At 32.7% G+C, this 26,536-nt stretch overlaps 2 long non-coding RNA genes across 2 annotated transcripts in view; both read left to right on the plus strand.

Annotated features, from left to right (window-relative positions):
- Positions 1-317: 317 nt before the first annotated feature.
- The window catches only part of LOC128043126 (uncharacterized), a 58,231-nt gene continuing 32,012 nt past the window's right edge, over positions 318-26,536 (plus strand). Inside the window, exon 1 of the long non-coding RNA XR_008198910.1 lies at positions 318-367. This is a non-coding gene — a long non-coding RNA (uncharacterized LOC128043126). The remainder of the gene's footprint in view (positions 368-26,536) is intronic.
- Positions 3,168-3,812, plus strand: LOC105790328 (uncharacterized). The gene is made up of 2 exons (XR_008198903.1): positions 3,168-3,272; positions 3,496-3,812. It is a non-coding gene; the product is annotated as an uncharacterized LOC105790328 (long non-coding RNA).

Genomic DNA, 26,536 nt, shown 5'->3' on the forward strand with positions numbered 1-26,536 from the left:
TTTAGTATAAAAGAGATTGCAGTATTAAAATAAGGGAGGGTTTCAAATCGTTGCGATTCAAGTCCTATATGTCTTAAACTAATTATATATAATAGCTAATATAAAATAACTAATAAAATTTTTAAATGATGAAAAATTTGTTGTTTAATTTGCAGGTGTATCAAACTCAGAAGCATGCACTCGTGACATAGACTGTTTGGGCTAGTGTAAACATAGTAGTTTTTGTGACTTGACAACTAAAAAATGTAGTTGCTTGCCGATGTCGGAGCAACTACCATCTAACATTGCAGCAACAATGGATGCTATGCAGCGATGACGAAAACTGCAAAGGATTTCCCACCAGCTTGTTAAGCCCATAACATTCAAGGTGGCATTTGTGTCTGCAAACGTTGTGCCTGAAGAAAAAATATCCGAACAAAAAAATCTAAATTTAAGCCTTTCAACAATGCCATATATTATAAGATAAACTTTGTATCCAAAAAATTGGAAAATAAATGATTAGTGAATAAAAAGGTTGTCAAAGAGAACTTATTTACTTATGTTATACTTCGTTCAAGTATCGTAATTTCATATCTTTTCAATTGAACCTGCATGGTTCTAATTTTCAATCCATCGAATTTATATGCTATCAATGCAATCATTTAATTAATGGATTTAACGACTACTGTTATAATATCATGCCAGCTAGTCATTTCCACATAATTAGCACAAAAAGAGGCTTGATTTAATTAAGTGATTTAACGACTACTGCTTGGGTTAAGATAGAGTTATCAAAAGTCAAAAAATGATCTAATTGGAGAATAGGAACTAAACCCACAACTTACCGATACTATGAGATTGATAACATAATTTAATCTACCCTATCGTTTATTTGGGCACTAGGATTTCAAATTTTAAAAAGTAGAAGGGTTACAATAATCGCGGGGGGAGATGGAGAGGGACAAAGGACGGGTAAATTTTTTATTTTTTATAATAACATATTTATTTAATATTAATATTAATATAAAATTATTTGTAATTAAATTTTAATGGGGTGTTGACTTTAGCAATCCCATTAGTTAAAACTTTATTTTAATGGCACTAACTGCAGGTACCCACTTCAGTAATAGAATCAAAGTTTAGGTATTTGGATTGGCTAAAAAATAGTTTCAGTACCTATCTCAAACAAAGCAAATAGTTCAAGGGCCTCCTATTCAATTAAGCCTTTAATAAAATCTCAAATTAAAGAGAAAGATGCTGGTAAATGTACTCGTATTATAGTAAACATTTACCTATTTTCTATGCATTTGAACGATGAATAAATAAATAAAGTTAATTTCACATTTCAGTTTTATATCTTGTGTTTTTGTCTTCCTTGTTTTACTTACATATCGAAATTGTAACAAGCAAATGTTAGCTTATGATTGTCTAAGTTGAAACTGATGGTAAGTGTGGCACTATAAGAATGTTTACATTTCGAGAAAGACAATTTACTTCTATTGATAATCGAAACGAGTTTGTAATCCCGTAAAAGGATCAAAGTGAGCATTTGATTCAAATACTCAGAAGCATTATTATGTCGTCTAAAATTCCAGTTAGGGAGATGATTAGTCTTGGATATCCGAGCAGTTAAATCCTCGAGTAGAGACATAAATGTATTGATTGGAAGAATGAGAAATTAGACTGGACCTAAGTTGGATCAATTCACTTGTGACGTTCATGGTGTGACTTACCTAAATCCTGTGTTAGTCACTAACCATGGGTATGCAACTCATGTGCTTTGATATTAGTGTAGGCTTATGCTCTTAACATGACCGAGTCAATAGCCAATATGTTGGGTACATGCCTTGTGTTTGGCATTGCTTTACTAGCAACAATGAAATTCATAGCTCGACTAAGAGTTAACGATATCCTCTCATTGATATTGTTTGGATTGATAAAAATGGATTTGGCCACGGGGTTGCTTGTTCTCGAACAAGTAATTTGTCACAGGCATTAGTTGACAATGATCATAGTAACAAGTAAGAATACACAACGATGACGATAAGATAAAATATGATTTTATTGAGTGAAGGAATCTAACTCAAAGGATTCAATGATATCATATGAGGTCATTAGACAAAGTAGTTGGATGAATTGCTTTCATAAAGAGTAAACAATAAGGAGTTTTCAATCATGGTACTACATGTGGACTGGCTTCAAGATCAAGTAAGTTGTGAATTATCTGAATGAAGCTTCTGGACATAATTGCATTTACCCGAGCCTAATTGTATATGTCCAATTGGTCCCTCTGCTAGCTCAACAAAAGCTCAATCGGACTGCATTTGAATCAAAAGAAAATTCTATGACTTTGGAAATAATTTAATTGAGTCGATTTATTCAGGATAACTATTGTGCCACCTTTATTAGAAACACATTGAGCTGGACTTACTCTCTCACTATCAGAGATAACATACACAATACAAACATCGAACCATTTAGTGATTTCTTTTTTCACTACCTTCTCCATAGTTGAGTTTAACCGACATTACGCATCAACAATTGGCTTCTTACCTTATTCCAGCAAAAGTTAAAAAAAATATAAATTACAAAAGCAAAAAACGATCTAATTAGAGAATAGGAACTAAATCCACAACTAACACATAGTACGAGATTAATAGCATAATTTAATCTAACAAATTTAACTTCTATTGTTTATACAAGTACTAGAATTTGAAATTAAAAAGTAGAATAATTAAAATTGATTAGATAAAACTAAAAGGACTAAATCCACAACTTATGTATGGTAAAAGATTAATAAAAAAATTCAATCATATGAATTAGGGTTTATTTTTAAGTTTACGAGCACAATTACTAAGGTGTGGATAAAATAATAGCCAATTATTTGTAATTTTTATTACCTACAAGTTATTGTATAAAATATTATTTTCAATTAATTATCAAAAGAGAAAATGTTAATATATGGTAACTATATCTAAATTAATTGTGCTATTATTATCTTGCCTTAGGTGATGTATAAAGCATAGTGCAAAATCTTCTCTATGATTTTTCTCTTCGTACAAAATTGGCAAGTATATCTTTTCCTACCAAGTCATAACTTTACTGCAATATTTAGTTTCAAAAATTCCAAGAAATTCAGCTATAAATGGCCAAATGCATGTCATTTTTTTTTGTATATAATCAGCTTGTTATCATATAACTAACTCTTTGTTTCATCTCTCGATAGCTTTCATTTTTAACTATGGCTTCTTTCGGCGTGGTTTCTCTTTTTGCAGTTTTGCTTGTGGCTTTTTGTTAGTATCTAGAATATTTATCCAGTTCAACATTTAATTATTACATACATATATATACATGTAACTTTTTTAGTATAAAAGAGATTGCAGTATGAAAATAAAAGAGGGTTTGCAATCGTTGCGATTCAAATCTTGTGTGTTTTAAACTAATTATATATAATAGCTAATATAAAATAACTAACAAAATGTTTAAATAATGAAAATTTTGTTGTTTAATTTGCAGGTGTATCAAACTCAGAAGCATGCACTCGTGACATAGACTGTTTGGGCCAGTGTAAACATGGTGGTTTTTGTGACTTGACAACTAAAAAATGTAGTTGCTTGCCGGTGTCGGGGCAGCTACCATCTAACATTGCAGCAACAGTGGATGCTATGCAACGATGAAAAAAACTGCAAAGGATTGCCCACCAGCTTGTTAAGCCCATAACATTCAAGCTTGTTAAGCCTTTCAACAATGTCATATATCATAAGATAAACTTTGTATCCAAAAAATTTGCAAATAAATGATTAGTGAATAAAAAGGTTGTTAAAGAGAATTAATTTAGTTTTGTTATACTACGTTCAAGTATCGTAATTTCATATCTTTTCAATTGAACATGCATGGTTCTAATTTTCGATCCTTCAAATTTATATACTATTCATATACTTTGGGTGAGGACGCGGTAACCCAGGCAACACTAAGGATTATGGAACATGTTGTCGGCGCCCAAAAAGGGAAACTCAATTGTCGCTTCATAGGTTCGTACCAAATCCTCAATAGAGTTGGTCATGTGGGTTATCAACTCAAATTACCACCTAAGCTAGATCGTATCCTTGACGTCTTCCATGTTACCATGCTAAGACGTTACCATTCTGACATATCGCATATTGTGCCCATCAAAGAAATCGAGATAAGATCTGATTTGTCCTTCGAAGAAGAACCTGTTAGAATTCTTTAAAAAGATGTAAATGTTCTAATAAGGAAACAAATTCCATTAGTAAAAGTGCTGTGGCGAAACCATGGTGTTGCGGAAGCTACGTGGGAAATAGAAGATTCATTTCGTCAACAGTATCCCCACTCATTCGAAACAGGTAAAATTTCGAGGACAAAATTTCTTTGGGAGGGGATACTTGTAACATCCCAAACAATAGGAGGTTAGATTCTTATAAAATTATCATGAATTGAATCCTAGTCTAGTGGTTAAGAGCTTGGTAGAAAGTATAGAGAACCAAAGTTCACGCCTCTTAAATTACATTCTTTGTTATTTTTTCCTCCCATTTCCAAAAGAGACAATCCACGTTGGCCATCCTACTTTAATGATATTCTTCACGGATGGGCTAATTGCCTAATAAGATCCCAAACCTTTGCCCAACCCAATTCTCTAAAAGACTCTCCCTAATAACTAAAATTCTCATTTGTTATTATAGCAAATAAAAACCATACCCTAACTCTTATTTTCATATAACCTCAGAAAACCCCTGTTACAAACTTGTTCTCAAAACCTTGTTACTGGAAATTTTTTGAATTCTTGAATATTTGCAATCAAGCTCTGATCTCTCTTCTTCATTGTAACAGCCCAATTTTCAGTAGCGTCAGAACAGTGATTTGAGATCACAAAATTGGGCTACTGAAATCACAGTGATTTTAGAGCCCAATTTAATCCTTTTTAATCAATTAATCAATTTTCAGCAGCGTCAAAAAATTTTATTAATTAATAATTATAAGTTAAGCGTGATTTTAGAAATATTTTTGAATTAGTGAATTTTGTGATTTAAAAGAAATTATTAGGTAAATTGGGCCGAAAACAAGCTATCGAGACCTCGATATTATAAACTGAGCCGTAAATATTTTTATAAATATTTACGGAGTGTCATTAGGGTAGTATTAAAGTTTCGTTAAGAAATTTTAACGTTTCGATAGTTAATTGATTAAAAGGATTAAATTGCAATAGAGTTAAAAGTTTAATTAAATATTAAAGAAAAGTTAAAAGGACCAAATAGGGAATTATGCCTTTTTCTAAAATTGAGGCGGCATAACAAAAGAAATATTTAAGATATTTTTAATTTAAAATATATTATATATTATGTTATTTAATTAATAAGTATGTTGTTATATTATATTATTATTATATATATAAAGTAAATGAAATAAAAGAATAGAAAAGAAGGAAAGAAACAAAATTGAAAAACGAAACAGGGAGAAAGAAAGAAAGAAAAGAAAAAGGAAATTTGGGGTTTCAAAGTTCAAAGTTAATTTGGTAAGTCAATTTAATCCCTTTTCTTGTAATTTTTGAGTTTTGGAATCTTAGAAAAAATACTACTTTATTTAAGTTGAAATTTTGAAAGTTTGTAAATTTTAGATGTTGTTCATGTTGGATTAATTGATGAATTAGGGGTTAAATTGATTGAATCTCAAGTTAGAAGTTAGTAAAGGGTTGATTTGTAAAATAAAACATAAGTTTTGAATAGTAGGGACTAAATTGAGAGAATTTTGAAATTAAGGATTTATGGTGAAATTAGAGAGTGAAATTAGTTTAAAGTGGGAATGGGATGAAAATATGAAATTAGTTTTGAGAATAAAAGTTAGTCTTGGTTCAGGGACTAAATTGGAATTTAGGCAAATATTGAGTAAAAATTGAAATATTTAATGTGAGATTGAATGGTGTTGTATTGATGATTTTTAATTATTTTAATTTTGTAGCTAGCGTCGTACCTGAATTCTCTACAAAAAGAGGAAAAATATAGTCGACGAGGAATAGCTCGGAAATCTTGGTTTGTATTTCTATAATCCGAATCTAATTATTAATTGTTGTATTTTGATTAAATGTTATGGTTAGTGATTGAGGTGAGAATTATTGTGTTTTACAATTGAAATGGATTGTTTTGGTATGAGATGAAATTATATTGGTTGAATTGAATTGGAATATATATATTATGAATATATATATATATATATATGTATAAATGTGAAATTGTGCAAATATGATAATTGAATTATTTTTTATATGTATAAAATTTAGTTTTAATGCCCAAGTAGACGAAGTTTAGAACTACTGGGATATTAGTGGCACGCCATTAAGGAACCTTAGCGCGCTCTCTGATTATTAGCACGTCAGTGCTCTCCGTTTAGCACATCTGTGCTCTCTGTATAGCACTTCAGTGCTCTCTGTTCATTAGTGCATAATAATGCACCTATGTATTTGTTCTGTATATCAGGTGTGTTCTATAAAATCTACTTTGGGCTAAGAATAAGAATATGAGATAGTGAATTGAAAATAGAATGTGAAAAACGATAGTGAATTGAAAACAGAATATGAAATACGTTATAAATACATGGAATCACAAGTTATATACTCATGAATTGAATGTGGAAAGCTATTATATATAGCAAGTGATGATAATTGAGTATCGTATGGTTTTAAATATTCAATTGTGCTTGACATTTTAATTATACATATTTTATTATTTTATTTTTAAATATTCGGATTATAGAAATACCACTGAGTTTTTACTTAGCATACGGTTTTGTTTCCGTGCGCAGGTTAAGTACTTAAGTTTGATCGCTGATTCAGCATCCAACAACGATCCCGAACTCAAATATGGTGATGTCTATTTCTTTGTGTCGGAAAGTGCCTAGAGTGTCTAAATATTAGTTATTTTGTGGTTTGATTGTAAATGAAGTTATAAGATGTATTTTTGTGAGTTTATAGTTTGGATTAAAACGATGCTTGATGACTTGTTTTGATGATATAAAATGTTTGAGATTTCTGTCTATTTGATCTGTAATCTCTGGTAATGCTCCATAACCTGATTCTGGCGAGAGACACAGGTTAGGGGTGTTACATTTAGTGGTATCAGAGCTTTGCAGGTTTAATCAATTATCAGACTAAATCGAGTTTAGAATTGAGTTTAGAGGTACATGCCATAATTAAGTCGAATTGAGTTGGGATTGGATGCTGATATATTTGTTTGTTTCTGTTTTATAATTGAAAATATCAAATGATTATGATGATTATGTTGATGATAAATGTTATGTTATACGTGTGTATATATGAGAGTCAAATTTTGAGGCTTTATGACCTTCACTCCCTCACCTGTACAATGGAATTTACAAGATTTATATTCATTAAGTTTACAAGTGTGAAATTGAAGAGTTCAATAATTGAATGAATAATAGTGCGGTCAGAGCTGAGGATGGGATAACAAGTAAAGAGAGTTCTAGAAAATATATCAGATTTTTTCTAAAGATTATTCGGGATACGCAATGTCATTAATAAGGAAAAAGTTATTCACGAGTAATCGACTTATTCGGGTATGGAATTTAAAGAACGGGTTAATCAAAATTTCTTTTTAATTGATTTCTTTAGTGATTGGGATAATGTGAGATCATTGATGACTTTAGTAGTTAGTGGGATAGTATTGAAAATTGCAAACATAACTGAATGCAGTTGTTATAGTCGGGTATCTTACAACGATTTCTTCTGGGTATTCTATATGTTCATTTATTCTCAGAGGTATATGTAATAATTCATATTCAGATGTGATTTTTATCATATAACAAGGTTGGCTAATCATAATGTTAGACAAAATTATTATTAGTCTGGTTAATTTATGATTGGGATTCCTCTATCTTTCTTTGGTTTTCTAATCCATTATGTTCGATAGAAGACTTGATGATAAGACTGATATGAAGTTATTTTCTATTTCTATTGGTTGATGCTCTAAATTATATATAAGCAATTTACATTGTCTTTATCACAACTATTTCTAGTGCGTAGAAGCGATATTCTTCTTTTGGATTTTCTCTGGGATATCATCGATCTTTTTATCATTCAATGTGATTTTTATTCTCGAAAATTCAGTATAGCTTCACATCTTGGATTTTATTATCTCGATTTTCTTATTATTCCTATGGTCTAATCTTATTTATTAACCATGGTTCATCTGTAAAAGATATTCATTGGCTGGAGGTAATTATATTTATTACTATTATAAATTCTAGATTGATCATAGGAGCTCAGTGATATGGATCTCAGATTATAGAAGTTGTATTACTGCACTAGTTGTTATTGGGACTGCTTTCAATTTTCTTCATCTATTTTGGAGTGCACTATTGATGTTGAGATATTGTTTTATCTATATGGTTGGAACGTCAGTCCTATTATAGCACTATAGTTTTTAATCTATCTAATGGTTGTGACTTTGGTGTTGTTCAAAGCTTCAATTATTGTAATTGAAATAGCTTTATAACATATAATCTCTTTCTAGTTCTTGTGACAAGGGTTGGCATCGGTAAATGAGTAGATGTTGGAAGGTTGAGCTCAAACTTGTATTTTGGTTTTCACTTCTCAGGTAATCTTGAATTATGTCAACAAGTCAATAATGGAATGTCATAAATCGTTTGAGTTGATGCAGTTTGGGGTAATTTTCGGTTGATATTCTGAGAGGATTATGGTATATGGTATAACTGGAATGTTTTGACAACAAGAAGAATGTATTATTCTGAAATGTTATCATTTGGTGGATAAAATCGACTCAGTTGTTCTAATCAGAGTGGGTTATTTATTGAAAAGCTAATTGAGTTATAATCAGTGATGGAATCAATACATTTTGGGTCTTCACAATGGGTTTAAATTATCTTCTTTCTTCTGGCTGGTTGGGTTTCCAGGATCTTCGTTCGAAGGTATTAGATAAGAGGGTTTGGGTCCAGGTTCATAGATTGTAGGAGATGGCTCTGCTGCAATAAAGGATGAAGAATAATCCATAGGCAACTGGTTGTTATGCATTTGAGTTTATTCTCAGATCCAGGAATAAATTTTGTGCATTCATGGGTGTTAGGGATCGACCCGATTAAGCAACAAGTAACAAAAATAGCGGAATAAATTGAGAAATTGAACATACAAATTTAACGTGGAAAAACCCCTCCAAAGAGGATAAAAAACCACGGGCAAAGATAATTTTACTATAATGGCAAAAGAACGAAGAGTACAAGAGATGGAGATAAAACTAAACCCTAAAAACCCGAAAATAATGAACCCTCAAAACGTAAACACAAAATTCTCTAAATGTGTTATGAGTTCTAATATCTAATGGGTGTCTTTTCTAAGGTTGTAAAAGAGCCTATTTATAGGCTAAATTCATATGTCAAATAATAATAAAATAATCTAAACTAATCAGTATTTGACTGAAACAAATAAACAGAGTTTAACTAAAAGATTATTTCTCAAATTTGATTGAAAATAGGAGTCATATTTAACAAATCTCCACCTTGGCTCATATTTCCACAACGCCAACTTTGCCAAAGCCTGCCATGAGCCTATCTTGAACTATGCAGGGAATTAACTGAGTCGAATATGTGTTTAGAAACTGGAAGACTTCTAGCCTTCGACTTGTACACTGCCAAATCAAAACTAACTCGGGTTTGATTTTCACGAACACAGTGTCCTAACTTTTCAAAACCTGCATCCAAAAGAGAATCTCTCTTCAACGAAACGGTCATACATTTTTCCCTCCTATGACCAAGTTGCCTCCGCTCCAAACGAGTTGACTTCGACTCTGTAATGGACGAGGGACGTCCGATTTCACCGGTCACTGTAAAACCTTCCAGAATATAAAGACTGCCAGTTCTTTTACCTTTTAACAAAACGAGAGCTCCACAAGATACTTCAATGCCACTTGACTCGATGTTGATTCTGTATCCTTTCAAGTCTAAAATACTCAAGGAGATGAGATTCATTCGTAAATCAGGTACATACCTGACATCTGAGGGTGTCCTAATCGTCCCATCGTGTATCCTAATTTTAACAGTACCAATACCAATTATCTTACTAGATGAATCGTTTCCCATGCGCACAACTCCACCTTCAACCGAACTGTATGTAGAGAACCATTCTCTATTGGGACACATGTGGAAAGAACATCCCGAATCTAGGATCCACACGGACGTGAGCTTGGAGTTATCGCTCGTTGACACTAACAAGAAATCATCACCGCTTTCATCGATCAAATTAGCACCAGCTACATCTTCCTCATTACTCTCAGCAGCTCTTTTATTTCGCAGTTTATAACAATCTGCTTTGACGTGACCTAACTTTTTACAATAGCGACACCTTTTGTCTCGTTTCTTTGATGCTATCAAAACGGAAGCTTGCCTATCTGCCTTTCTATCCAAATGAAGCTCATTGTCGAGTTTGTCTCTACTCAACAAATGACCCTTTACATCTTCGAACGAGAGTTTGTCTCTGCCATAAATTAGGGTCTCCCTGAAAGACTTGTATAAAGGGGGTAAAGAGCACAATAATAGCATAGCTTGATCTTGATCATCAACACGAACCTCAGCGTTCTTTAAATCATTTAAAAGAGTAATGAATTGACTGATGTGATCTCTAAGAAGCTCACATTCGTTCATGCGAAACGTAAATAGACGTTGTTTCAACACTAAACGGTTAGCTAGAGACTTAGTCGCATAAAGAGTTTCTAACCTTTTCCACAAGGCGGATGAGGTCTTCTTCATCAATACCTCATGTAATACCGTATTCGCGAGGCATAACTAGATTGCAGACAAGGCCTTTTCATCAAGCTCTTCCCATTCTATTTTATTTAGATGCTCAAGCTTTTTCCCGGTAACAACCTTTTTCAAGCCGGATTGAACTAGAATTGCCATCATCCGAACTTGCCACAGATTGAAATGTGTCTCACCATCGAACTTTTCAATTTCAAACCTTGTTGTTGCCATATCTGAATGGGCTGATCTATGAAAATTGAACTAGCTCTGATACCACTTGTTAGGGATCGACCCAATTAAGCAACAAGTAACAAAAATAGCAGAATAAATTGAGAAATTGAACACACAAATTTAACGTGGAAAAACCCCTCCAAAGAGGATAAAAAACCACGGGCAAAGATAATTTTACTATAATGGCAAAAGAACGAAGAGTACAAAAGATGGAGATAAAACTAAACCCTAAAAACCTGAAAACAAAGAACCCTCAAAACGTAAACACAAAATTCTCTAAATGTGTTATGAGTTCTAATATCTAATGGGTGTCTTTTCTAAGGTTGTAAAAGAGCCTATTTATAGGCTAAATTCATATGTCAAATAATAATAAAATAATCTAAACTAACCAGTATTTGACTAAAACAAATAAACAGAGTTTAACTAAAAGATTATTTCTCAAATTTGACTGAAAATAGGAGTCATACTTAACAATGGGTAAATAGACGAACAGTCAGAATGAGAAATTCAGATTCTAGAACACTTGATACAAAAATATATCTATCAAGTCAGTTTTAATCTGGAAATATGATTATAGGATAAAGTCGTCCTGGTTGTTGAAGTTATTTTAGTTGTGTAAAATGATATTGCTTGACGCTTTCATGGAAAAAGGGAAACAAATATCAATTGAAAGCTACAGATGCAACCACGTCAAAAACATCAGTCAGAGTTTGATAACCTGGGTTTCTCAGTTATGTTTCGATGGACGATTACTAAAAATTTCTCAGTAGTTATACTACTAGTGAGAAAGTGATGACAGGAGAATATCAGAGCTACTCAATTAAGTTCAAACATAGTATCATGTTCTAAAATGAGTTCTGATATGAGTTCAGAAATAATATGAGTTATGATTAAATTTTTATGGACTTCGATTAAAAAGGTGGAAGAAAGATTTGGCTTAATAGCTTGTATCAGGTGAGAAATTTCGAGGACGAAATTTTTTTTAAGGGGGGAAGAGTTGTAACAGCCCAATTTTCAGTAGTGTCAGAACAGTGATTTGAGATCACTAAATTCGATGAAAAAGTTAGAAAAATCTATTAATTAATAATTATAAGTTAAGCGTGATTTTAGAAATATTTTTGAATTAGTGAATTTTGTGATTTAAAAGAAATTATTAGGTAAATTGGGTCCAAAACAAGGTATCGAGACCTCGATATTATAAACTGAGCCATAAATATTTTTATAAATATTTACGAGTGTCATTAGGGTAGTATTAAAGTTTCGTTAAGAAATTTTAACGTTTCGATGGTTAATTGATTAAAAGGATTAAATTGCAATAGAGATAAAAGTTTAATTAAATATTAAAGAAAAGTTAAAAGGACCAAATAGGAATTATGCCTTTTCTAAAATTGAGGTGACATAACAAAAGAAATATCTAAGATATTTTTAATTTAAAATATATATTATATATTATGTTATTTAATTAATAAGTACGTTGTTATATTATATTATTATTATTATATATATATAAAGTAAATGAAAGAAAAGAATAGAAAAGAAGGAAAGAAATGAATTGAAAAACAAAACAGGGAGAAAGAAAGAAAGAAAAGAAAAGGAAATTTGGGGTTTCAAAGTTCAATGTTAATTTGGTAAGTCAATTTAATCCCTTTTCTTGTAATTTTGAGTTTTGGAATCCTAGAACAAAATACTACTTGATTTAAGTTGAAATTTTGAAAGTTTGTAAATTTTAGATGTTGTTCATGTTGGATTAATTGATGAATTAGGGTTAAATTGATTGAATCTCAAGTTAGAAGTTAGTAAAGGGTTGATTTGTAAAATAAAACATAAGTTTTGAATAGTAGGGACTAAATTGAGAGAATTTTGAAATTAAGGATTTATGGTGAAACTAGAGAGTGAAATTAGTTTAAAGTGGGAATGGAATGAAAATATGAAATTAGTTTTGAGAATAAAAGTTAGTCTTGGTTCAGGGACTAAATTGGAATTTAAGCAAATATTGAGTAAAAATTGAAATAGTTAATGTGAGATTGAATGGTGTTGTATTGATGATTTTGAATTATTTTAATTTTGTAGCTAGCGTCGTACAGAAATTCTCGACAAAAAGAGGAAAAATATAGTCGACAAGGAATAGCTCGGAATTCCTAATTTGTATTTCTATAATCCGAATCTAATTATTAATTGTTATATTTTGATTAAATGTTATGGTAAGTGATTAAGGTGAGAATTATTGTGTTTTACAATTGAAATGGATTGTTTTGGTATGTTATGAAATTATATTGGTTGAATTGAAGTGGAATATATATATTATGAATATATATATATATGTATAAATGTGAAATTGTGCAAATATGATAATTGGATTATTTTTTTATATGTATAAAATTCAGTTTTAATGCCCAAGTAAATGAAATTTAGAACTACTGGGATATTAGTGGCACGCCATTAAGGAACCTTAGCGCGCTCTCTGATTATTAGCACGTCAGTGCTCTCCGTTTATTAGCACGTCTGTGCTCTCTGTATAGCACTTCAGTGCTCTCTGTTCATTAGTGCTTAATAATGCACCTCTGTATTTGTTCCGTATATCCGGTCTGTTCTATAAAATCTACTTTGGGCTAAGAATAAGAATATGAGATAGTGAATTGAAAATAGAATGTGAAAAACGATAGTGAATTGAAAACAGAACATGAAATACGTTATAAATACATGGAATCACGAGTTATATACTCATGAATTGAATGTGGAAAGCTATTATATATAGCAAGTGATGATAATTGAGTATCGTGTGGTTTTAAATATTCAATTGTGCTTGACATTTTATTATACATATTTTATTGTTTTATTTTTAAATATTCGGATTATAGAAATACCACTGAGTTTTTACTCAGTGTACGGTTTTGTTTTCGTGCGCAGGTTAAGTACTTAAGTTTGATCGCTGATACAACATCCAACAACGATCCCGAACTCAAATATGGTGATGTTTATTTCTTTGTGTCGGTAAGTGCCTAGAGTGTCTAAATATTAGTTATTTTGTGGTTTGATTTTAAATGAAGCTATAAGATCTATTTTTGAGAGTTTATAATTTGGATTAAAACGATCCTTGATGACTTGTTTTGATGATATAAAGTGTTTGAGATTTCTATCTGTTTGATCTGTAATCTCTGGTAGTGCTCCATAACCCGGTTCCGGTGAGAGATACAGGTTGGGGGTGTTACATTCATAAAAAACATTGGATCTTGCATCGCTTACTCATCAAGTCCCTGTCAAAATCCGTAAGTATTTTGTTCTCTATCAATTAGGACTTTTCAATCTTTAGGAAGCATCGAGCTTTAACCGATTTATCAACCCGTTATTGAATCTTTAAACATTTCTATTGAAAAGCCTCATCGAATCTTGGAAACCCACCAATAATCATCGTGTTTTGTCGATTAAAAGATCCTTGTAGGTGTTTGGATCAAGCTTGAACATGGGTGGTCACTTAAGGTCCCTAGAAAGTAAGATGGGTGACTTTTTATGAAAAATTCGGTTAAAATTTAAAACTAAACAGGTATACACAGTCTACCTATGTGGATCACACGGTCCTTCACACGACCATGTCCTTTGTTTTTCCCTCACATCCGCGCTTCGCACATGACCGTATGACCCCTATACTTGCACTTTTTTACTTCACACATGGCCTGGGGCCACACACATGTGCTGGGCACACAGCCGTGTGGCCCCTAAAAACTCAAAATTATAGTTTTTCCTTATTTTCACTTATTTTATGCAATTTAGTCCCTGATTAGATTTTTAATGGCATCTAGAGAACTAGATTATGCAATTAGGTCCTAGATTAGGATGGTATGAAATATCTACATGGATGAATAAATTTGTGCTTTATATGTTTATAATTATTGATTATTTTCTTAAAGTTGTGAATGATATCATTATTGTAGTTTGAATTTGATGATTTAAGGATGATAATTTAAAACAAGATTGATAATAACATGCATATGATTGTCGATAGTATATGTGTAACACCCCGAACCCGGCCTAGATGTTATGGCCAGATCTAGAGATGTTACTGTATGTTCATTCGAAAGCCTAGTGGCAGGCCCACATGAAAGGCTATTAGCTTATTGGTAGAGCGCACCCTTGATAATTGCGTCGTTGTGCCTGAGCTGTGAGGGCTCTCAGCCACATGGATAGTTCAATGTGCTCATCAATACCTGACCCTAAGATGTGGATAATCCAAGGCACATTATCATGGCGTACTTCTCCTGTTCGAACCGGTGTTTAAAACCAACCCTCTTCTCAAGAGGTTAGATGAGGCGATTTAGGTGAAATCCAATGTAGATCTAACTTTCTATTCACTCGTGGGATCTAGGCGGTCCAGAGGGACCACCACAACTCCTTTCTTCTCGATAATCCATACATCCCTTAGCAGTTTATGGATAGTTATCTCTCGAGCACAGTTTAGGTTTGGTCTCAATGGGAAAAGTAAAATCGAGCACCTAACAACGTATCTTCATAGGCCAAGGACTACGAGATTGCCCCTTTCACTCTAGGGTGACGGAGGGGTCGTGCCATTCGAGCTTTTTTTATCATGTTGTTCCTAGAGGTCCAGAGAAAGTTGTAATCAATAAGATTTTCCTAATCCTCCCTTCTCGAAAGGAAGAACGTGAAATTCTTTTTCCTTTCCGTAAGGACCAGGAGATTGGATCTAGCCATTAAAAAAATGCTTGGCTAATAAATAATTCACTTCTTGGTCTTCGACCCCCTCAATCACTACGAATGCCTCCGATCAGTGCAATGGGATGTGTCTATTTATCTATCTCTTGACTCAAAATGGGAGCAGGTTTGGAAATGGATCTTAGAGTGTTTAAGGTTGGGCCAAGGGGGTCTCCTAACGCCCCTTTTTTTTTCTTCTTCTTGTTTGTTTTGGAAAGATGTCCTTACCTCTTGATATATAAATATCCTATTTATTTGAATCAAATCTTTCTTAACCGATTTAATAAAAACATTGTTTATATATATTTGTATATTTTGTAAATGTTTGAGTTTGCAGCAGAAAAATCTTATTTAGTTACAGATTATTATGTCAGAATTATGGTCCTTAAACCATAATTTTCAACACAACTGGAAATCAGATTGTTACACGGCGAGGTCATTGGACAAAGCAGTTGGATGAATTGCTTTCGTAAAGAGTATACGATAAGGAGTTTTCAATCATGGTACTTCTTGTGGACTGAATCCAAGATTAAATAATTTGTGAATCATCTGAACGATGCTTCTTGATATAATTGTAATTACTCGAGCCAAGTTGTATATTTCCGATTGGTCCCTCTACTAGCTCAAGAAAAGCTCAATCGGACTGCATTTAAATCAAAAGAAAATTCTATGACTTTGGAAATAATTTAATTGAGTCGATATATTCAGGATAACTATCGTGCCACCTTTATTAGAAACAAATTGAGTTGGACTTACTCTCTCACTATCAGAGATAACATACACAATACAAACATCCAACCATTTAGTGATTTCTTTTTTCACTACCTCTTCCATAGTTGGGTTCAACCGACATTACGCATCAACAATTGGCTACTTACCTTATTCTAACAAAAGTTAAAAAAATATAAATTATAAAAACAAAAAACGATCTAATTAGAGAATAGGAACTAAATCCACAACTAACACATAGTACGAGACTAATAGCATAATTTAATCTAACAAATTTAACTTCTATTGTTTATGCAAGTACTAGAATTTCAAATTAAAAAGTAGAATAATTAAAATTGATCGATAAAACAAAAGGACTAAATCCACAACTTATGTATGGTAAAAAGATTAATAAAAAATTTCAATCGTATGAATTAGGGTTTATATTTTAAGTTTATGAGCACAATTACTAAGGTGTGGATAAAAATAATAGCCAAGTATTTGCAATTTTTATTACCTACAAGTTATTGTATAAAATATTATTTTCAATTAATTATCAAAAAAGAAAATGTTAATATATGGTAACTATATCTAAATTAATTGTGCTAGTATTATCTTGCCATAGGTGATGTATAAAGCATAGTGCAAAATCTTCTATATGATTTTTCTCTTCCTACAAGATTAGCAAGTATATCTTCACCTACCAAGTCATAACTTTACTGCAATATTAGGTTTAAAAAAATTCCAAGAAATTCAGCTATAAATGGCCAAATGCATGTCATTTTTTTGTATATCATCAGCTTGTTATCATATAACTAACTCTTTGTTTCATCTCTCAATAGCTTTCATTTTAAATTATGGCTTCTTTCGGTGTGGTTTCTCTTTTTTCGGTTTTGCTTGTGGCTTCTTGTTAGTATCTAAAATATTTATCCAGTTCGATATTTAATTATTACATACAGATATAAACATGTAACTTTTTTAGTATAAAAGAGATTGCAGTATTAAAATAAGGGAGGGGTTGCAATCGTTGCGATTCAAATCCTATGTGTCTTAAAATAATTATATATAATAGCTAATATAAAATAACTTATAAAATTTTTAGATGATGAAAAATTTGTTGTTTAATTTGCAGGTGTATCAAACTCAGAAGCATGCACTCGTGACATAGACTGTTTGGGCCAGTGTAAACATGGTGGTTTTTGTGACTTGACAACTAAAAAATGTAGTTGCTTGCCGGTGTCGGAGCAGCTACCATCTAACACTGCAGCAATAGTGGATGCTATGCAGCGATGACGAAAACTACAAAGGATTGCCCACCATCTTGTTAAGCCCATAACATTCAAGGTGGCATTTGTGTCTGCAAATGTTGTGCCTGAAGAAAAAAAATCCAAACAAAAAACTCTAAATTTAAGCCTTTCGACAATGCCATATATTATAAGGTAAACTTTGTATCCAAAAAATTGGAAAATAAGAAGGTTGTCAAAGAGAACTTATTTACTTATGTTATACTTCATTCAAGTATCGTAATTTCATATCTTTTCAATTGAACATGCATGGTCTAATTTTCGATCCATCGAATTTATATGCTATCAATGCAATCCATTAATTAATGGATTTAATGACTACGGTTATAATATCATGCCAGCTAGTCATTTCCACATAATACGAACAAAAGAGGCTTGATTTAATTAATGGATTTAACGACTACTGCTTGGGTTAAGATAGAGATATCAAAAGTCAAAAAATGATCTAATTGGAGAATAAGAACTAAACCCACAACTTGCCGATACTATGAGATTGATAACATAATTTAATCTACTCTATCGTTTATTTGGGCACTAGGATTTAAAATTTTAAAAAGTAGAAGGGTTAAAATAATCGTGGGGGGAGATGTAGAGGGACAAGGGACGGGTAAATTTTTATTTTTTATAATAATATATTTGTTTAATATAATATTAGTATAAAATTATTTGTAATTAAATTTTAATGGGGTGTTGACTTTAGCAATCCCATTAGTTAAAACTTTATTTTAATGGCACTAACTGCAGGTACCAACTTCAGTAACAGAATCAAAGTTTAGGCATTTGGATTGGCCAAAAAATAGTTTCAGTACCTATGTCAAACAAAGCAAATAGTTCAAGGGCCTCCTATTCAATTAAGCCTTTAATAAAATCTCAAATTAAAGAGAAGGTTGTTGGTAAATGTGCTCGTATTATAGTAAACATTTACCTATTTTCTATGCATTTGAATGATGAATAAATAAATAAAGTTAATTTCACATTTCACTTTTATATCTTGTGTTTCTGTCTTCCATGTTTTACTTACGTATCAAAAATGTAACAAGCAAATGTTAGCTCATTGATTGTCTAAGTTGAAACTGATGATAAGTGTGGCACTATAAGAATGTTTACATTTCGAGAAAGACAATTTACTTCTATTGATAATCTAAACGAGTCTGTAATCCAGTAAAAGAATCAAAGTGAGCATTTGATTCAAATACTTAGAAGCATTATTATGTCGTCTACAATTCTAGTTAGAGAGATGATTACGGTTGGCTATCCGAGCAGTTGAATCCACGGGTAGAGACATAAATGTATTGCTTGGAAGAAGGAGACATTAGACTGGACCTAAGTTGGATCAATTCACTTGTGACGTTCATGGTGTGACTTACCTAAATCCTGAGTTAGTCACTGACCATGCGTATGTAACTTATGTGCTTTGATATTAGTGTAGGCTTATGCTCTTAACATGACCGAGTCGATAGCCAATATGTTGGGTACATGACTTGTGTTTGGCATTGCTTTACTTGCAACAATGAAATCCATAGGTCGACTAAGAGTTAACGATATCCTCTCATTGATATTGTTTGGATTGATAGAAATGGATTTGACCACGGGGTTGCTTGTTCTCGAACGAGTAATTTGTCACTGTCATTAGTTGACAATGATCATATTAACAATTAAGAAGACACAACGATGACGATAAGATAAAATATGATTTTATTGAGAGAATGAATCTAACTCAAAGGACTCAATGATATCATATGAGATCATTAGACAAAGTATTCGGATGAATTGCTTTCATAAAGAGTAAACAATAAGTAGTTTTCAATCATGGTACTACATGTGGACTGACTTCAAGATTAAGTAAATTGTGAATTATCTGAACGAAGCTTCTGGACATAATTGCATTTACTCGAGCCTAATTGTATATGTTCGATTGGTCCTTTTGCTAGCTCAACAAAAGCTCAATCGGACTGCATTTGAATCAAAAGAAAATTCTATGACTTTGGAAATAATTTAATTGAGTCGATTTATTTAGGATAACTATTGTGCCTCCTTTATTAGAAACACATTGAGTTGGACTTACTTTCTCAATATCGGAGATAACATACACAATACAAGCATCCAACCATTTAGTGATTTCTTTTTTCACTACCTCCTCCATAGTTGGGTTTAACCGACATTACGCATCAACAATTGGCTTTTAACGTTATTCCAGCAAAAGTTAAAAAAAATATAAATTATAAAAACAAAAAACGATCGAATTAGAGAATAGGAACTAAATCCACAACTAACACATAGTACGTGTGAAATATATAATGTCGGTAATGACAATATATCGCAAAGAAAAAATAGAAATAGAAAAAAATAAAGAACACACAGGTTTTACGTGGAAACCCTTTCGGGAAAAAACCACGGGTAGAGGAGAAGAAAATTCACTATGTTGAATTCAAATTAATTACAAGTGGAGTAGACTATGCCTATTTATAGGCTTGTAAACCTTATTCTAATATGATTGAAACTCCTTATTCACATAATATCAAATAGATGGAGTTTAATAAGGTTTTAAAAACCTATTCTTAAAATAAAATGAAAGAAGTATAATTCTATAGGGATTTTACGTTTATTTTATTTTACCACAGTATATTATTTAAATAAGGATTGGGGTCACTTAATTCTAACAATATCCACCTTAACACGAATTCTTAATGAACAAGTTTTTCGTTGCGAACTCTTAACGAACAAGTTTCTCCACCTCTTCCATAAAACCCTTTAAGGGTTTATCTTCAACAATGAACACCAACCAAGTCTATCAAATGCTCAAAATTGGTTATAAGAAGTGACTTAGTCATCATATCTGCATGATTTTCATGAATACTAATTTTGCTCACAACAATATCACCACGAGCAATAATATCACGAACAAAATGATACCGAACATCAGTGTGTTTTGTTCTCTCATGAAACATTTGATCTTTTGTATGGAAGATGGCACTCTGACTTTCACAAAATACTGTATTGATTTGAAGGTCTTCATTGAGTTCACTAAAGAGCCCCTTCAACCAAATAGCTTCTTTACAAGCATCAGTAATCGCCATGTACTCAGCTTCAGTGGTAGACGAAGTGACTGTAGTTTGCAAAGTGGCTTTCCAACTGATTGCACAACCTCCGATTGTAAAGACATAACCTGTGAGAGATCTTCTTCTATCGAGGTCTCCAGCAAAATCAGCATCAACATACCTAATGACTCCATCTCTAGTTCTTCCAAACTGTAAGCAAACATCGGTAGTACCTCGTAAGTACCTTAAAACCCACTGAACTGCTTTCCAATGTTCTTTACCAAGATTCGCCATGTATCTGCTAACTGTACTAACTTCATATGATAAATTTGGACGTGAACAAACTATGGCATACATGAGAGATCCTACTGCACTAGAGTATGCAACATGTGACATGTACTCAATCTCATCATCTGATTGTGGAGACAAAGCCGATGAAAGTTTGAAATGGGCTGCTAAAGGAGTACTAACAGGCTTAGCATTCTGCATATTGAATCTGTAAAAAACTTTCTCAATGTACCCCTTCTGACTTAGGTACAATTTACTTGATTTTCTATCTCTGAGAATCTCTATACCAAGTATCTTCTTTGCTGGTCCCAAGTCTTTCATCTCAAATTCTTCACTTAGTTGGGCTTTGACCTTCCTTATCTCTCCTTTATCTTTCACTGCTATCAACATGTCATCAACATAAAGGAGTAGATACACAAAAGAACCATCACTGTTTTTCTTAAAATAAACACAACTGTCAAAGCTACTTCTTTTAAAATCATGAGAAGTCTTTAAGGAATCAAACCTCTTATACCATTGTCTTGGTGACTGTTTCAAACCGTAAAGGGACTTTTTCAGCAAGCAAATATAGTCCTCTTTTTCTGAGACTGTAAAACCCTCTGGATGTTGCATGTAAATATCCTCCTTAAGTTCTCCATGCAAAAACATAGTTTTTACATCTAACTGCTCAAGCTCCAAATCATGCATGGCCACAATACCAAGCAAAGCTCGAATCAAACTATGCTTCACAACTAGAGAGAACACATCTGTGAAGTCCTCTCCTGGAATTTGACTGTAACCCTTTACAACAAGCCTTGCTTTATATCTGGGTTCTTCAACTCTTGGAGTCCCCTCTTTCTTCTTAAACACCCATTTACAACGAACAATCTTTTTACCTTTAGGAAGTTTCACAAGATCCCATGTTTGATTTTTGTGTAGTGATTCCATCTCCTCTTGCATAGCAAAAATCCACTTTTCTGAGTCTTCACAACTAACCGCCTCAGAATAATTAGATGGCTCTTGGTTTGCATCTATATCTTCAGCCACATTTAAAGCATAAGCAACTAGATCAGCCTCGGCATACTTCTTTGGAGGTTTAATTTCTCTTCTAGTTCTGTTTTTGGCGATAGAATATTGTGGTGAAGAAGCAACTCTATTTTGAATTTTTGTACTGGCTTTAGTAGTGGACTCTGTTGTAGATTCTAGATTAATCTGATGCTCCACCTGCTTTTGATTTTCTTTTTTGGAAGAGTCTTTAAGAGATAAGTTAGGTAGCATAGCAGTTTCATAAAAAACAACATCTCTGCTAATCACAACTTTTCTATTTTCAGGACACCATAACTTATACCCTTTTACACCAGCTTTATAACCAAGAAAAACACATTTAATAGATCTCAGTTCCAATTTTCCATTATCAACATGAGCATACGCAGGACAATCAAAGATCTTTAAATCAGAATAGTCAGCAGGATTACCAGACTATACCTCTTGTGGAGTCTTTTTCTCAATGGCAACAGATGGAGATCGGTTGATCAAAAAACATGCAGTAGAGGCTGCTTCTGCCCAAAATGACTTTGATAAGTTGGCATTTGACAACATGCATCGGACCTTCTCCACGATCGTTCTGCAACGCCGTTTTGCTGTGGAGTATGACAAACTGTCAAGTGTCTCACGATCCATTCTAACTTGCATAGTTTATTAAATTCATCAGAACAGAACTCTAAGCCATTGTCTGTGCGGAGGTATTTTATTTACTTTCCCGTCTATTTTTCAATCATGGTTTTCCAAGACTTAAATGTGAAAAACACATCGTTTTTCTGCTTCAGGAAGAACACCCACACTTTTCTGGAAAAATCATCAATAAAAGTTAGCATATAATTAGCTCCACCTCTCGAAGGCACTCTAGATGGCCCCCACAGATTAGAATGAATATACTCTAACGTTCCATTCGTGTTATGGATTCCTCTGGTGAATCGAACTCTCTTTTGCTTCCCAAAATGCAAGGCTCACGTAACTTCGCTTGCAAATTCCTTGCCCATCAAGAAGTCCTCTTTTGCTCAATTCTGCCATGCCATTCTCACTCATATGCCCTAGGCACATATGCCAAAGTTTAGTAATATCATCATCTGACAAGGAAGAGGATGACACAGCTACATCACTAGTAATAGTAGAACCCCGCAAAACATATAACTTGGCAATCTTTCTCTACCCTTTCATCACAATGAGGGAACCTTTGGAAATCTTCAAAACCCCACTTTCAGCTGTGTATTTGTACCCTTTTGAATCAAGAGTACTCAATGAAATTAAATTTCTCTTTAATTCTGGAACATGTCGTACGTCACTGAGTGTTCTGACAACTCCATCAAACATCTTAACTCTAATTGTTCCAACACCTGCAATTATACATGAAGCATTATTTCCCATCAACACAATCCCAATTGGGACTCATGTGGAAGGTGCAACCCGAATCAAGGACCCACTCCTCGCTCGCTTTGGAATTGTTGACAAAAGCGACTAGAAGTTCACCATCGTTGTAATCTTCTACAACATCAGCTTTACCAGAATTTTCTAGTTGTTTTCCATTTTGATTCGCAGCCTCCCTTTTGATCTTGTTCTGTAGCTTATAGCACTCAGATTTAATGTGCCCTTTCTTCTTGTAAAAGTTACAAGTTTTACCTCTGTTTGAAGACTTCGATCTACACCTAGATTTACTGCGAGGATTCCGTTCCTGTGTCCTTCTACGATCATCATCAGCATTCTGATCTTGTCTCTTACAAACAATAAGACCCTCTCCTTGAGAGTCAGTTTTAACCACAAGATGCTTCATCTTATCATACGAGGTTAAAGAATCATAAACCTCATCAACTGTGAGAGACTCGCAACTATATAAAATCGTATCTCTAAAGGTTGAATAGGACGGGAGCAACAAACAAAGTAGAATCAACCCTAGATCTTCCTTATCATACTAAACCTCCATGGCCTCCAAGTTTGAGAGAATTTCTGTAAACACTGTTAAGTGTTCGTGCACAGATGCACCTTTCTCGAAACGATGAGTATAAAGACGCTGCTTCATATGTAGCTTGCTAGTTAGAGTTTTCGACATACATATTTGTTCCAACCTCTTCCATAATCTAGCGGCAGTTTTTTCCTTTATGACATCCTGTAAAATTTCGTTAGACAAATGCAGATGTAGCTGTGTTAACGCCTTTCGATCCTTGCATTTCTTCTCTTCTTCCGTCAATGTTGAATGCATCTTATCTACCTCTAGTAGGGCTTCCTCTAAGTCCATATGTACAAGAACTGCTTGCATCTTTATCTGCCACAACATAAATCTGGTGTTGCAATCCAACAGCAGAATTTCGTACTTCAAAGACGTCATTACCGTGATTGAGATGAACAACCTGGAAGCTCGGATACCAATTTGTGGAAAATATAATGTTGATAATGACAATATATCGCAAAGAAAAAATAGAAATAATATATCGCAAAGAAAAAATAGAAATAGAAAAAAATAAATAACACACAGATTTTACGTGGAAACCCTTTTGGGAAAAAACCACGGGCAGAGGAGAAGAAAATTCACTATGTCGAATTCGAATTAATTACAAGAGGAGTAGACTATGCCTATTTATAGGCTTGTAAACCTTATTCTAATAGGAGACTATGCCTATTTATAGGCTTCTAAACCTTATTCTAATAGGAGTGAAACTCCTTATTCAAATAATATCAAATAGATGGAGTTTAATAAGGTTTAAAAAACCTTATTCTTAAAATAAAATAAAAGAAGTATAATTCTATAGGGATTTTACTTTTATTTTATTTTACCACAATATTTAATTTAAATAAGCATTTGGGTCACTTAATTCTAGCAACTAGACTAATAGCATAACTTAATCTAACAAATTTAACTTCTATTGTTCATGCAAGTACTAGAATTTCAAATTAAAAAGTAGAATAATTAAAATTGATCGATAAAACTAAAAGGACTAAATCCACAACTTATGTATGGTAAAAGATTAATAAAAAAATTCAATCGTATGAATTAGGGTTTATTTTTAAATTTACGAGCACAAATACAAAGGTGTGGATAAAAATAATAGCCAATTATTTGCAATTTTTATTACCTACAAGTTATTGTATAAAAATATTATTTTCAATTAATTATCAAAAAGAATAAATGTTAATATATGGTAACTATATCTAAATTAATTGTGGTATTATTATCTAGCCATAGGTGATGTATAAAGCATAGTGCAAAATCCTCTATATGATTTTTCTCTTCCTACAAAATTCGCAAGTATATCTTCACCTACCAAGTCATAACTTTACTGCAATATTAGGTTTAAAAAAATTCCAAGAAATTCAGCTATAAATGGCCAAATGCATGTCATTTTTTGTATATCATCAGCTTGTTATCATATAACTAACTCTTTGTTTCATCTCTCAATAGCTTTCATTTTAAATTATGGCTTCTTTCGGTGTGGTTTCTCTTTTTGCGGTTTTGCTTGCGCCTTCTTGTTAGTATCTAAAATATTTATCCAGTTCGATATTTAATTATCACATACATATATAAACATGTAACTTTTTTAGTACAAAAGAGATTGCAGTATTAAAATAAGGGAGGGTTTGCAATCGTTGCGATTCAAATGCTATGTGTCTTAAACTAATTATATATAATAACTAATATAAAATAACTAACAAAATTTTTAAATGATGAAAAATTTGTTGTTTAATTTGCAGGTGTATCAAACTCAGAAGCATGCACTCGTGACATAGACTGTTTGGGCCAGTGTAAACATGGTGGTTTTTGTGACTTGACAACTAAAAAATGTAGTTGCTTGCCGATGTCGGAGCAGCTACCATCTAACATTGTCAAGAATAAAGGATGCTATGCAATGATGATAAAATCGCAAAGGATTGCCCACCAACTTGTTAAGCCCATAACATTCAAGGTGGCATTTGTGTCTCCAAACGCCAGCTCAAGAAAAAAATCCAAACAAAAAACTCTAAATTTAAGCCTTTCAACAATGCCATATATTATAAGATAAACTTTGTATCCAAAAAATTGGCAAATAAATTATTAGTGAATAAAAAGGTTGTCAAAGAGAACTTATTTACTTATGTTATACTTCGTTCAAGTATCGTAATTTCATATCTTTTCAACTGAACATGCATGGTTCTAATTTTCGATCCATCGAATTTATATGCTATCAATGCAACCCTTTAATTAATGGATTTAATGACTATTGTTATAATATCATGCCAGCTAGTCATTTCCACATAATACGCACAAAAGAGGCTTGATTTAATTAATGGATTTAACGACTACTGCTTGGGTTAAGATAGAGATATCAAAAGTCAAAAAATGATCTAATTGGAGAATAAGAACTAAACCCACAACTTGCCGATACTATGAGATTGATAACATAATTTAATCTACCCTATCGTTTATTTGGGCACTAGGATTTCAAATTTTAAAAAGTAGAAGGGTTACAATAATCGTGGGGAGATGGAGAGGACAAGGGACGG

This window comes from Gossypium raimondii, chromosome 8, assembly GCF_025698545.1.
Source record: "Gossypium raimondii isolate GPD5lz chromosome 8, ASM2569854v1, whole genome shotgun sequence".
NCBI classification, from domain to species: domain Eukaryota; kingdom Viridiplantae; phylum Streptophyta; class Magnoliopsida; order Malvales; family Malvaceae; genus Gossypium; species Gossypium raimondii.